This window comes from Bacillus rossius (assembly GCF_032445375.1).
Source record: "Bacillus rossius redtenbacheri isolate Brsri chromosome 9 unlocalized genomic scaffold, Brsri_v3 Brsri_v3_scf9_2, whole genome shotgun sequence".
Lineage (NCBI taxonomy): Eukaryota > Metazoa > Arthropoda > Insecta > Phasmatodea > Bacillidae > Bacillus > Bacillus rossius.
Genome location: NW_026962013.1, coordinates 24,287,661 through 24,301,235, shown reverse-complemented (window position 1 = coordinate 24,301,235; position 13,575 = coordinate 24,287,661). Strand labels below are relative to the sequence as shown.

Sequence of the window (13,575 nt, the reverse complement as noted above, 5' to 3'; positions counted from 1 at the left end):
TTTAAAATCTTAAACGAGTGTATAAATTGGCCCTAACAATTATAACCATTCGAAGTACTGAAAAAAAATTATTAAATGCCTTAACCTACATTGTAAATTATATGCAACAGTTAACAACTATGAACTGCATGCATTTTATTGAATTACAAAATTTGCTTTTAAAAAAAAGCAATAACATTTTTTGAATAGCAAACTATGAGATTTGTTGTGGCAAACACTCCTGAAAACAATATGGCGTACTTAGGTTTGTAGCCTTTCCTTTAATTTTTCATATTTCATTATTTAATTGCTGGAAGTAATTAACTTATTTTTTCATTCGAGTAGTTTTAATTAACACACAAAATTTAATGTACCATGAATGTAAAATTTAATAATTGCCACTAACTAGGGCCTTAATTTTATAGAGTTATAAAAATTAAATTATTCAGAGTTGCAATGATACATACATATTATCAAACAGAGTACAATTTGGGAAACTGGTAAAAGACCTGACACACTGCCAAATTTTCACTTCAAACACTTTCCAATATGTTTTGTCAAATAAAGTTTGATGGTTATGATGTCACCATAAACAGCACTAGCGCAGTCATGTTTATTTGACAAGTCGGTTGACTTGAGTTTCCATCAAATGTTTTGCAATAGGACAGACTCTAAAATATGTTGGATGTTTGGATGCACAGATATAAGAAGTAACCAGATAAGAGTTCATGGCTGCGAATGTGTAACCAAAAAAACTTTGACGTGGAATGTACCAATATGGCGGCCGTATTTATATTCTGCCGAGCCACGCCCACATTGAGAACCAAAACATTGCATTGGTGCTACAGGTTTTGATACGCAACAACATGGTTTTGAATTAATTGAAGTTCTTATGCGAGTATATGAAGTAATATTCGATGAAAATGAAATCACACTTGAATAAAAATGCTTTAAATATTCCTGTGGTTTATTTATATCATTTAAATGATGTGTGTCGCTCTTTGGAGCACAATGAGATGTGATAGTTCTCGCCTTTTTATAATACATGTTCTTAAATTTGTGTTGGTCTCCACTTGTCTTGTTGAATTATGCAATAGTTTGAAACTTGGAAACTTAAATTTTGAGTTGTTCGATGATTATTAATGTGAACTCGATGACAACATAATAAAGTTGTAAAATTACAAATAATTACACAATTGAATGTCCGGCATGCTGAACTGGGATAAAATATAGCAAGAAGTTGCTAAAATAAAAAAAATATTGGTTATTGTACTTCTTACAAATGTCTCGAAAATTCGTTTTGTTAGGTATTACATCAGGTTTTGTCTTAACACTGCAATGTAAGCTCAAACTAAAACCTACCCATGTCTTGCACGTGAGAGAATGTCGTGAATATTGTATAAGTAATGATGTCTGTAGAGTTCCCATTTTTCCGGATGAAACCAAAACACCATTGCTTGGTATACTTATTTTCATTGAAAAAAATTATGTCAACGTAAAACCCTAGCATACACTGCCTATGTTTATCCTGGCAAATTAATAATTATTCATATAATAAAGCCTCTCAAAAACAATTAATGTCTTATGAATGGTACCTAGTGGCCTTGGCTTCTCATGTAACGTCACTTTAAAAACACGCAAATAAATTTAAAATAGCAAAAACATTATTTCATTCTAAGTAACTTACAAACGATACAAATTCAGACTATGAAGAAACCATCTCACAACCACCATAATGTTCTACGAAGTGTCAATAACACAAACGTTATGTACAAAATTCATAAACAGTTTATGTAATTTAGGCTAGTAAAACTGTTGTTGAGCAAACAAATATAACACAGAAAGACAATGCAATCATAGGACACAAATGTATCACACAGTAAAAAAAAATGAAATACATGAATTAATACCCTTTGAAGAGTGTTAATTTGTTGAAAAATTGTCTCTTACTTTCTTATTTGTCTACTGTCCTCTTGCAGACGTAGTGCTTTCTCGCTGTAATGTACTTCTCACAAACACTTTTCATCAAGTGAAACTTATGATTGTCAAGTGTGTTTTGGTCAAGAACATGATCACTAAGTGTGGGGGAAAAATCATAAGCATAATAAGACAGTGTTTCATAGCACAGCACAGTAACCTGTCTACTGTGTATCTACTAAGATGTTTTCCTCCACTTACTGCTAAGGCAGTCTTCATTTTTTTTCTGAAGATCTGCACAGTCGTATTACATCCCTTGAAGCATTAAATAAACCACCTCTATCTTTCATGCTTGTTAGGGTACCTAAAACATTTTCCTTCTCGACAAGAGCAGACAAGCAATTTTCACATTTAATGACTGATTTAATGACTGCCGAATGCTGCACAAGTCATTTTCGTTTATCCCATATCTAGTAACATGAAATAATAAAGGAAGCAGATCATGTGCACATTTTTTATATCAATACATTCACGAAATGTTAGTTTTAAGCCACATTTATACCAATTTTGAAGCTCAACACCACCACCTGCCCAATGCAATCTTATGAGTGTTTTTCGGAAAGTGGAATCTACCAATATGGCGGCCGGACAGTTCCAGCTGATTCTCCCTCATCCCCCTCTAAATGTCATACCCCTCGGCCATCGCACGACCTTGTGCTACCCCCGTGTTTGGATGCGTTCGGCCAATTAAAATCGTGCCCAGCGAAAACTGAAATGACACCCGTTTCCATCTCAACGATTCTTTAAAAGGGCGAAGAGCACATGGTCGATTAAAGAGGTTAAAAAAGTTAAATAACTAAAATAATTTTATTTTAAAAGTAATATGCGAAAACATTTATACATAAAAATGTAATTATGTTTTTAAAACTTGAAATATCTCTGAAATGTATTTTATTATGTAAGGAATATTATTTTATATAAATTTAATGCACAAACATAATAAAAAGTTCACAATTTCTATCCAGCAATGTGACAGCATTATTTATTTTCAAAATCGAGAAAAATTTGAGAAGTTTGAGATAGCTCAGACCAAGTATACATTTTGATAGTGTTACATGATTTTTAAAAAAATTGAGGTTATCTGTCCAAATAAATTTTATGGGGAAAATAAGAAGAAATTTTGCCATCCAATACTTCCCCTCCAACTATATTGTCAAATATATTGGAGTCAAATATTTGACAGTGTGACAGGGCCTTAAGAAATACGCGAACCAAGTGATGCCAGCGAACCTGGCAGTGTGGAGTGTACCTACGTTATAGGTGCATAAAAATTAGTTTACAGTAGTGGTATCTAGCAGCTTCGAATGTAAAATAACTTAAAAGCAATGTAGTAAATTGTCTCGCGCTTCGCTAGTGCTAATTGGCCAGAGTTTCCGATATTGTCCTATTACGATGTTTGATATTATATACATCTAACTATGTCACTTTTGTTTGATGTCATAATGCCTGCCTTGGGTTGCGACTCAATGCATTGTTGATATTCCAGGGTGCAAACTAATGGGTTGCATGTGTGCGCTAGTACATATGAATATCTCTCAGGGATGTGCTGTATGCATGTGGCTGGAAGGCAGCTGGTTTATAACCTTGCAGAGAGACTCCAGGGTGTCAATTCCCCGTGATGCTACTAATGTTGACAAAAAGAAAGCTAACCTGTTCTGGTATGTTGGTTTTAGTAACATACACTTTCCTTGTACATGCTATATTCGCTGCTCATGTACATGGCTTGTCGCAGTCCTGAAACTGTTGTGTGACATTTGTCATAAGGAACTACCTTGTGACAGTTATTTATATTTAAGTTGGATTTGCCATCAATGGTGCTTAACTATGTGGTATGAGCCATGCGGCTTTAAGCTTATCCACTACATGGGTGCAAACATTAAATAATACACACTTACAAGAATACTGAATAGTATCACTCAGGGTCTTTGGAGGGGGGCAGGAGCGCCACAATCCCTTGAGCTCGGTCACCAGGGGACTCTGAAACCTAAAGTTATGCGATATGCTCATATCATGTTTACAGTAATGGCCATGGATACTTTGTACAAGCAAATCAGTCTGGAAGAAAGTTGTGATAGCAGACTACAATGAGAGACAAATATATTCTCCCAGCCGCCGAAACTGCATTCCTCGGGTACTCTACCTCTTCTTGCCAAACTGACATTTCTTCAGACTGCAGCTTAAGTGGTGCATCTGTAATAGATCAAGCATCTACTTCTCTTGCTGGAAGTGTTCCTCCCAAGTCCGAAAGGAAACAAAAATGTCACCCAAAAATACCAGCTGTGCAGTTATGGATACAGGGAATATTTCTGGAAGAAGGATTTAAAAAATTGAAATTTGAATACATGTATTAAAAAAAAGTGACATTACTATTGACACTAACACTTTGACTTATGGGCTTATATTATTAGCCGTGGATGATGTGGCTTCTCACACAGTAACATACTGTCTTACTGATATTATGTTTATATATATATATATATATATATATATATATATAATTTCGGTTGTTATTTCCCCTACCCCACCACCATACACCTACCCTCAGCGACCACCATTGCAGCTGAGACCGATGAGACCAGTCAGGCTTGCACCGTTATTTGTATATATATATATATATATATATATATATATATATATATATATATATATATATATATATATATCATGTTGGCATACAAGCATCTAAAAATTATATTATTCTAAAATCACAGTATCTACAAAAATTAAAATCGAATGTTCCAAAAATTTTTGTATGGAAGTAGGGTTTTATATTACGCTCCAAAATATATTTCTTAACGTTAAAGTCACGAATTCTCAACTTGACGATTTCGAAAAAATTTTAATTTGAGTTTAAGTCAAATAATGTGATTGCCGGAAACCAATGATTTTATTTTTGTTGTACAAAAAGGATCGCATGCCACAAGAAGGAAATAATTAAGTTTTCTATGTGATTTTTTATTTTACTACGACTGATGTAACAATTTCGTGACGCCATGTTACGTACTTGCAAACTAAATGTGTCCTGATTCTGTGTTGGATAAGTAATCTCGGGCTTCAGAAACTAATGTTTTACCCAGTTTCCAACAATAAACAATTATATTATCACATTTTAAATACAATACTGATCTGAATGGACCGGTACGAAACAGAGGGGAGTATAATAAAACTTACATTTTCCACTCTATTCCCAAGTACCTACTTTACGTTCTCGCTTAGCTCAGTTGAAAGTTGCGTGTATCTCATAGCGTTCACGTTTCATTCCTGCCGGTTCGTAGGCTATCCTACCTACCTAAACACTCATGTACTCTATTAAAGGCAAGGTGAGACTTAATTTTTATTATTGCAGCTCCAAGAGACATTCAGAATTTTATAGTTTAGTGTTCTTACAAAATTTAACAAAATAGTTGTTGATACATTATGCACTAACCTAGTGATACACGACACACTGTTCGTTGCGTTTGTTACATTATAATATTAAGTTGTCAAAGTCTAAATATTCCTTGCAGCACCCGTCAAAAATGTCTCACGTTAGCTAGAACGGAGTGAAGGCGAAGGTAGGTAATTCAAAAACAGCTCTAAATATGAGTGGAGTCTGTTTAACGAAAATCATTTATGGATATGTTAATATGGGAATGGTGGTTCTGTTTCCTGATTTTGTTTCGAAGATGTATTTTTTGGAGAGTGAAAATGGGTTACTAACGGGTGTTTTCGGAATAATTTTCAGATATGAAACTGTTAGTACAGATCCTCGAAAGCACCATTATCCTCATTTCTACACCATTATAATGTTTAGGACTGGATCTAGTTCAAATTTCGCCGGAGGCAAGGAATCACTTAATATTATCCCATTAATATTATTATTAATTTTTTAAAGTACGCGAGCACGCCACTTCAAATCTGTCGCCCTTCTAGGTTCGGCCCTGTGTTCCAGTCATCATTCAAAGTCTCGTAGTTGCCTTATGGACGACGAGGAGACAGCGCGCCAGTTCAGAACCTTCCACTTAGAGGCGACACGACACTGTAAGCAACAGCGAGCGTCGCAATTATCAACCCGCTCCACTGATACAATTATTATAATCCTGACCAGGGCCGGTGCAAGGTCAATTGGCGCCCTAGGCGAAAAACCTTAATTCCCCCCCCCCCCCCCCCACGGGCCCGGACACCACAAAAAAAAATTTCCTTGCCTCAAAATACATCACGTAAGCCTAAGATTTGGTCAACAATCAAATGTATGCAGGCTTGTGTTTTTTTTTTTTTTACTTTTTTACTATTACGAATCATAAACAGGTCACCGTGGACTTTAAATAATTACTTATATCAATATAAACATTCCAAACTGTTAGAAAAATCCATTTTCATCTAGTTTCAATAATCGTTAAACATATTATATCAGCTGTTATGTGTGGTGCTACGCCCCCCCCCCCCCTCCCCCTCCTTCCAGCTACTTGGCGCCCTAGGCGGTTGCCTAGTTCGCCTATATGGACGCGCCGGCCCTGATGCTGACTAGGCGGTATCATGAGTATATGGTAACGGCAATGGTTCGCACCCCCTACTTTCGACATCTATAGTAATATTATAAATACAATATGTGAGTATGTTTGTGAGAAATAAGTTTGACCATTACGGCGGACCTAATGCAAAACTTATTTCAATGTTATAAAACTGCACATAGGCTATGTTTAATTTTATTTATTTTAAGATAAAGCAATATCTATAACAAAAACAAATGTCAAACGACTACATTGACTTTTTGCAAGCTTACGCTGAGTAAAGCGTAACAGATGTAACTTAAACTATACAATAAAACAAGCTAAATGTTTATTGACACTTTAAGCGTAGATAAATGTTTATTGACACTTTAATCGTAGATAGTAGGCTACTCCATATTTTTATCACTAATGTTGTCCGTGTTGCCGTGTGTTATCTTTATAAATAAAATTGAATGTATATCTCCTAAAAAATAGTGTTTTTGTAACGGATGAAAAGTACCCTATGATGATATCTACATATTACTTTATCCACCCGTGCAAAGTGGATTTCAGGTTCTAATAATGAATGATTCCAAGGTTGGAGGTTCCCTCGTCGTAAACGTTTCTGTGCGTAACGTAACCATGTAACGTAAACGCCAAGAATTTTTTTTCTTCAAAATTCTTTACACAAGACACGCCAAAATTATTTTTATACAGAGCAAATAAAATAAGAAGATTTATAATTTTCTTCGTGTAATTAACATAATAACATTAAACGTAGAGTTTTTGTCGTTTTAAGATGAACTTTCAGGACAGCTGGGGCGGAGATTGACAGTGCCCAGATGCTTATGCGAACTGCATGTTCTCATGTACCGGCTGTAGGTAACGACACGTGGAGGCTACCTCCGTCTCCCCCTTCTGCACTTTCAGGCCTCTTTTTTCTTTCTTTTCAACCCGCTTGCAAGGGGGAATAACACAATAGCGGCTGCTAACCGGTATTGCTTTGGACCTCCTACGTCTTGCACTCCCCTGCTAGATCAAACAGTAGGTAGTACGTTACATAACCAACATAATGTCGCCTCGCTTCTTTAAAATATGGTCTAGAAGCACAAAAACATATACTTTTGATTGCGCTTTCTATGCGTATATATTTGTTATTTGAACATATATTATGTTTTACTTTATTTCCACATGTAGCTATATTATATTTTTAAAAAAATTAAAAAACAAAAGTTAGTTTGTTAGTGACAGCTACTAGTCTATTTTAGGTCTACGTGCTGTAGGTTTTTTATATGTACTAATAAATTAAAATTTTCACACACCAAAAAAAAATATATATTTACAAGATAAAATAACACAATTATTTAAATATTAAATAAACAAATTTACAAAAAAAATTATAAAGGTTTTCAGTTTCCATCAATACAGTTAATTCTGTACAAGGTATTCTCCCCGTGACTGATATTTATTTTCAGCAAGCAAACTGTACTATAGTGATGTTTATTTCGTTGCCAGATTTTTTGTCTTTTTGAACTTTATTTAGCCTGAGTATGGAAACTATGGTAATACTAAATAGGCATATATTTTTATTTACCTAAAAACTAGATTCAACCCTTTTGGAAATAAGTAATGTGTGCTCCTGCGCAACGTGTTCTCACCTCTTGGATGAGAAGAACAGTAAGTAGACTCAGTGGCGTAAAGTAAGGGAGAGGCATTTGGTGGCTCAGAACACCCGCGGGTTTACACTCATAGATACATTCGAAAATTAAACCTACCATTTCATTGTTTCTACTAACGACATTGTTATTTTATGAATTTAATTCATGTCAAAAGCATAGCATCATCTCAGCAATTGATATAGAAACCTATATAAATTACAATACAATAGTCTACTACGTTCCCACCTGCCTGGGCACACATCGCAGTACAGAGTGTTTTTTGACAACTGCTCCACATAATCGAGTGCGGTTTCTTAAAATAAAAAATTAAAAAAAAACTGAGGGCGGATGGGTAGTTACGTTTCCGTGGTTCGTTAAACTGTGAAGTTTTTAAAGAGTGAGAAATTATTAAAACGCATGTTTTCAGAAACATTTTTAGGAATGAAACTCCCAGTACAAATTCTCTTGAAAGCACTCAAAGAACTCGCGTTACGCGTTTATCTTCATTTCTCCGCCATGTAATGTTATAGCTACCGCTCAGATATCACAGTTGCCCTATGAACATCAAGAAGACAGAGCGCCAGTTCAGAGCCTTGCGCTTTTAGGTGATACCGCGCTAGTATCACCAGCTAGCGTCGCGCCTAAAATCCCGCCTCACAACACTCATACACCCCTGAAACTCGCTCTCTCTTGGAAATTTCTTTCGTACGACATTAAAGTTGTTGGTATAGTAGTAGACATGACTTTAATGAGGGTGGTGGAAGGAATTTCACATTATGTATTATGTTGTTACCGAGGCCATAGGAGACGAATACACGCATACAAAACACGACTTAGACATAGATATGAGTAGAAACAAGATTGTATGGTAACGGATGAGGGGTAACGAGATGAGAATGGAGCTTTGTCGTTATGTGTTGGGGGGGGGGGGGGGAGAGAGAGAGAGAGAGAGAGAGAGAGAGAGAGAGAATGTGCGAGCACACCAAGTAAACCCATCGGTTCACGGCAAACATCCGCCACGGGAATCGAGACCAGCTTGCTTTGGTGGGAAACGGTTGACCTGAACACTGAATCACCACGGCTCCTAATTTTAAGTAAAGGGAAAAGAGGGGCAAGGGTGTAGGTAGTGTAATGGATTTTAGGTACGTATCCTATATACTAGGGGTACACAACCTTTAAGAAGTGAGGGCAAGTTACAGAAAAAACTCAAGCGAGCCAGTTGTTATCAAATGTCTTTCTACTCGTAGTATCAACAAATAACACACCCCTTTCCCTCTTTACTATGATATTATGCCACGTTAGTTTGTGATAGTACATAATTAGGTATAAGTATTTATTAGTGAAAACACAGCTCTCATTTACGAAGTTCGAAAAATTATTTATATAGTAAAACTTTTCACGAATGAGTTATTTTGTTTTTGTCTTTGAATATACTTAAAAATATACCTGACAATAAATTAATGGGAAAATGTGTTTATAGAGTCTAGTCTATACATTTGGTATGATCCTAATTCTATATAGAAGCTAGGTGGAAAGTGGAATATGCAAAATTTTGTCTAGATGGTTGCAGATTTAGTATAGGACATAGACTACATATTGGGAACATGTGAAACTATATTATAAACAACTCGTTAAGAAGTTAAAAGTTTAGAAAACAGTAACCGTTATCAGCGATATATATATATATATATATATATATATATATATATATATATATATATACACACCCCTCTCTCTATATATATATACACACACACACATACACACAATATAATCTGCGAAAGTGTGTTTGTTAGTTTGTCCTTCTTTCACGCAGCAACGGAGCAACGGATCGACATTATTTTGCATAGAGATAGTTTATGGGCCGGAGAGTAACATTGGATACTTTTTTATCCCGTAAAAATGCAATGTTCTTGTGGGATAGATGTAGAGCATAATTCTGTAATTTCCTCTTCATACCAAAATGGCTGAACCAAGTGCAATAAAAATCAGTGAGTATTTATTTATGTCTGCCACACGGTCATATAGTAAGGGCTGGCATCTTCTTATCCTTCTTCGTTTTGTGGAACAAGTGATGGCTATAGAACAAGAGGGTTTAGTTTTGAATTTCCTCAATAGATGGCGTTGCCTTGAATTTGGTGCGTACGCTATGTCTTGCCTAGGGGTTACCTGCCTTCCCACAAATTGGAGCTGAAAGTTGGCGTCCCGGGTTGGCTGATGCGTAACTAGGATGCTCCGAGATTGTGTAACGTTACCAGGATGTGCCTGGATCAGTGGCTTAGCCAGGGGGGGGGGGGGGGTTAAGCGTTCAACCCCCCCCCCTTCCCCCTTAGCACCAAATCTTTAATTAATTTCTTATTCATCACTCAAACAAATTTGATATTAAAATTAATACAATTTTTACCATTACAATATTTAAATTTAAGTACCGAAAACTGCTAAAAAAAAGCACTATTTTACACCTTAAAGTCCAAATTTTCCCGAGGGAGGACCCCCGGACCCCCTCGCTTTAATACGCGGGGGGGGGGGGGGGCATGCTTCTTAACACCCCCCATACATAAATCCTGGCTACGCCACTGGCCTGGATAGAAACATATTCTCACCGGAGTAGCTAAAGGAAAGAGCGTGTTGATTACTCACTTCCCAAAAATTCCCAATGATTGGCCATTACAATTTAAGATGCCAAACAATTATAGTGGCAGGAATTCATTTGAGCACTCCATACTTCTCGCATGTTAAGCTCTATGTTGGCTGTTTTAAGAGTATCGAGTGTCCAAAGCTTGTACCTACTGGCGTAAAATATTAAATCGTAGAATGGTGTCTACATATATATATATTGCATTTACTTAAGAGTGAGAAACAATATATGAATTTCGCGACTCTACCATGTCAATGAAGCGCATAAATGCAGTACAAATAACTCTCATCTATTTATATTTTTTTATAGAATTATATTTCCCTCTTTATTCATTTCCCTCTGGGTCCAATTCTGAAGTCCACGCAGATGAAGTCGGGGACAAAACTATGTAACAGGTACTTAACTTATAAAATAAAGAAGGACTTCGAATAATTACTTTAAAAATGGTCATTCTTAAACGGTTTTGTTATGAATTAAATTATGCACCTGGCAATTTATTGTGTCTATTTCTATAGTCAAAGGAATTAATCACATACCTTCCATTCAATGGTAAGATATCAGAAATACCCTGAAATTGCTTGAGAATAGCCGCAGGTTATTGGCTAGTACATATATAAAGTTTAGTTAAACCATAACCTTTTGTATGTTTGTATATGTATGTATACATATATAAAATTGAACTTTACCAATTCAATTTTTTTGTTTAAACTTGTAGGATTTATTTGTACAAATATAACTTATTTGTAATTTAAGTTTAAAGTTAGTTTCATGCTTCGTGTTTCATTTTAAAACATAAATATTTCTTTGTATTTCATATTCTTAAGTTACTGTTTTTCTGCCCTGAAGTTGCATGGAGGAGTGAATATATTGTAAAATAAGAGTTGTTAAATCAATTAATACTGCTTAGTTCTATATACCTGATTATCGAGTACCTACGTCATTTAATTTTCATTTATTTATTTATTTATTTATTCATGCACTCCGTTTAGTCCCAAATTAGGGACATGGAGCAAGTTAAATACAATTTAATACAATAGAAGTTATATAAAAATCAACAATACAATCATACAGACATATTACACATTGTTAAAATAATAAAAATTGACGGTTTATAAACTTATATCAGTTATAAAATAAATAAATGATAAAATACACACACACAGTAGGGCTATGATACAATCAACACCAAGCTATAATTATGCAGAAATCAGAACTAAACTTGTACATACTAATATTGGTGATCCAAATATTCAATTATAGTATAAAAGGTATGTATATGGAGAAATTCCTTTAATTTTTTTTAAAATAAAATACTGTTCTGAAAACAGAAAATTTGAAGATCTTTGGGCAATTTATTAAATAATTTAACAGCTATACACTCTATGCCTTTTTGAGAAGCCGAGAGTGACGAAAATTTAACATGAATATTATTTTTTGATCTTGTTCTATACTCATGAATTTGACAATTTAATACAAACTTATCCTTATGATTTGATACATAAACCAAAACATCTAAAATATACTGAGATTGTAAAGGAAGAATTTTTAGATATGTAAATAGAGGTCTACAAGATTCTAGTTTCTTTTTATAACACATGATCCTTATTGCTTTTTTCTGTAATATAAAAACCTTACGGCTATCAACAGAATTTCCCCAATACATAAGACCAAACTTCATTAAGGAATGAAAATAAGCAAAATAGATTAGTTATTTTGTATAGTAAGTAAACTCTAGTTTATATATTCAGCATTATTTTTTCAGGAACTAACTTTTAATTTAAATAAGTTAATTTTTTGAATTAACGTAAACTTAAGTTAATATTTCAAACTAAGTTACCCATTTCAGTCCATAATATAGTGATTTTGCTGAAAAGATATCAGAACTAGAGTGCGATACTATGAAAATACAGTTCCACAAAAGTGATACTCCTGATAGCACCAATAACTAGCAGTTACATAGTAAAATTATCTAATGTATTCGCAATATTCAAAACCGTTATGTTTTCTGCCAGTTTACATCTTCGGAGGTCTTTTAAAGCGCAATGTGTAGGACGTAGGTGAATGACAGAGGCGGGTATTTAAAATAAATAAAAAATGCAGTTTATTTAGTTAAACTGCAGTCATGTGTATAAAAAAAACTCCTACTTTATACATTGAAAGAGCCACGTATCCCAATGTTTAACGTGAAGTTAGCGAACAGAAGCATCATATTTTCACGAGACGAGCTGTGGTACGCCGTTCGCATCGCAGCTGCTCTTGAATAACCCCCTTCCCCACCCCTTTTTTGAATATAAACGACTGGTGTAGATACTACTAGTAAAACAAGTTCTTGAAGATGCTAACCGCCTCCGCTTCATTTGAAAGGAACCCGCACTCGGCTTCCCCCTCTTTTTTTCAGTAGGCGATGCGTACAACCCACTACTGCATCGTGCTGTGCGAATAGCGTGCAAACCTTTGGCGGGAGTTATCGACTTTAATAATGTAATTTAATTCGCGCGCACTGAGCAGGGTATGCCACGCCCAGTCTGAGTATTTATGATAACAATACTTATAGGATCACCAGATTTGGTAAGTTTTAAATTGAAATATACAAAATATTTTATTAGTGTATTGAAATGTTTTCGTTACATATTTTTCTGCACACAGCAGAATGATGATACCTTCATAGTGATTGGTTGATTTAAAGTTTAATACTAAGTATAATTATTCTTAGTTTCTATTTTCTTACTTAGCAGTGGTATAGCGCAAATGAATAATTATGTTTATTTGTAATGTAAAATAAGAGTACATAGCCGTGCTGCTCAGTTAAAAAAAAATTGTCATTTAGGATTTGACCGCCATTTATTTTTGCTGG

The 13,575-nt window shown here is 34.9% G+C and overlaps 1 protein-coding gene across 4 annotated transcripts in view; it reads left to right on the top strand.

Moving 5' to 3' along the window:
- The window catches only part of LOC134543067 (heterogeneous nuclear ribonucleoprotein Q), a 778,099-nt gene that overhangs the window by 681,095 nt on the left and 83,429 nt on the right, over positions 1–13,575 (top strand). Inside the window, exon 1 of one of the 4 annotated variants that reach the window (XM_063387810.1) lies at positions 13,136–13,289. The exons of 2 other annotated variants lie outside the window; for them this stretch is intronic. The gene's annotated coding sequence lies outside the window, so the exon portion shown is untranslated. Of the gene's footprint in view, positions 1–13,135; positions 13,290–13,575 lie in introns of those variants that run through there. One more of the 4 variants, XM_063387807.1, reaches the window with a different exon arrangement.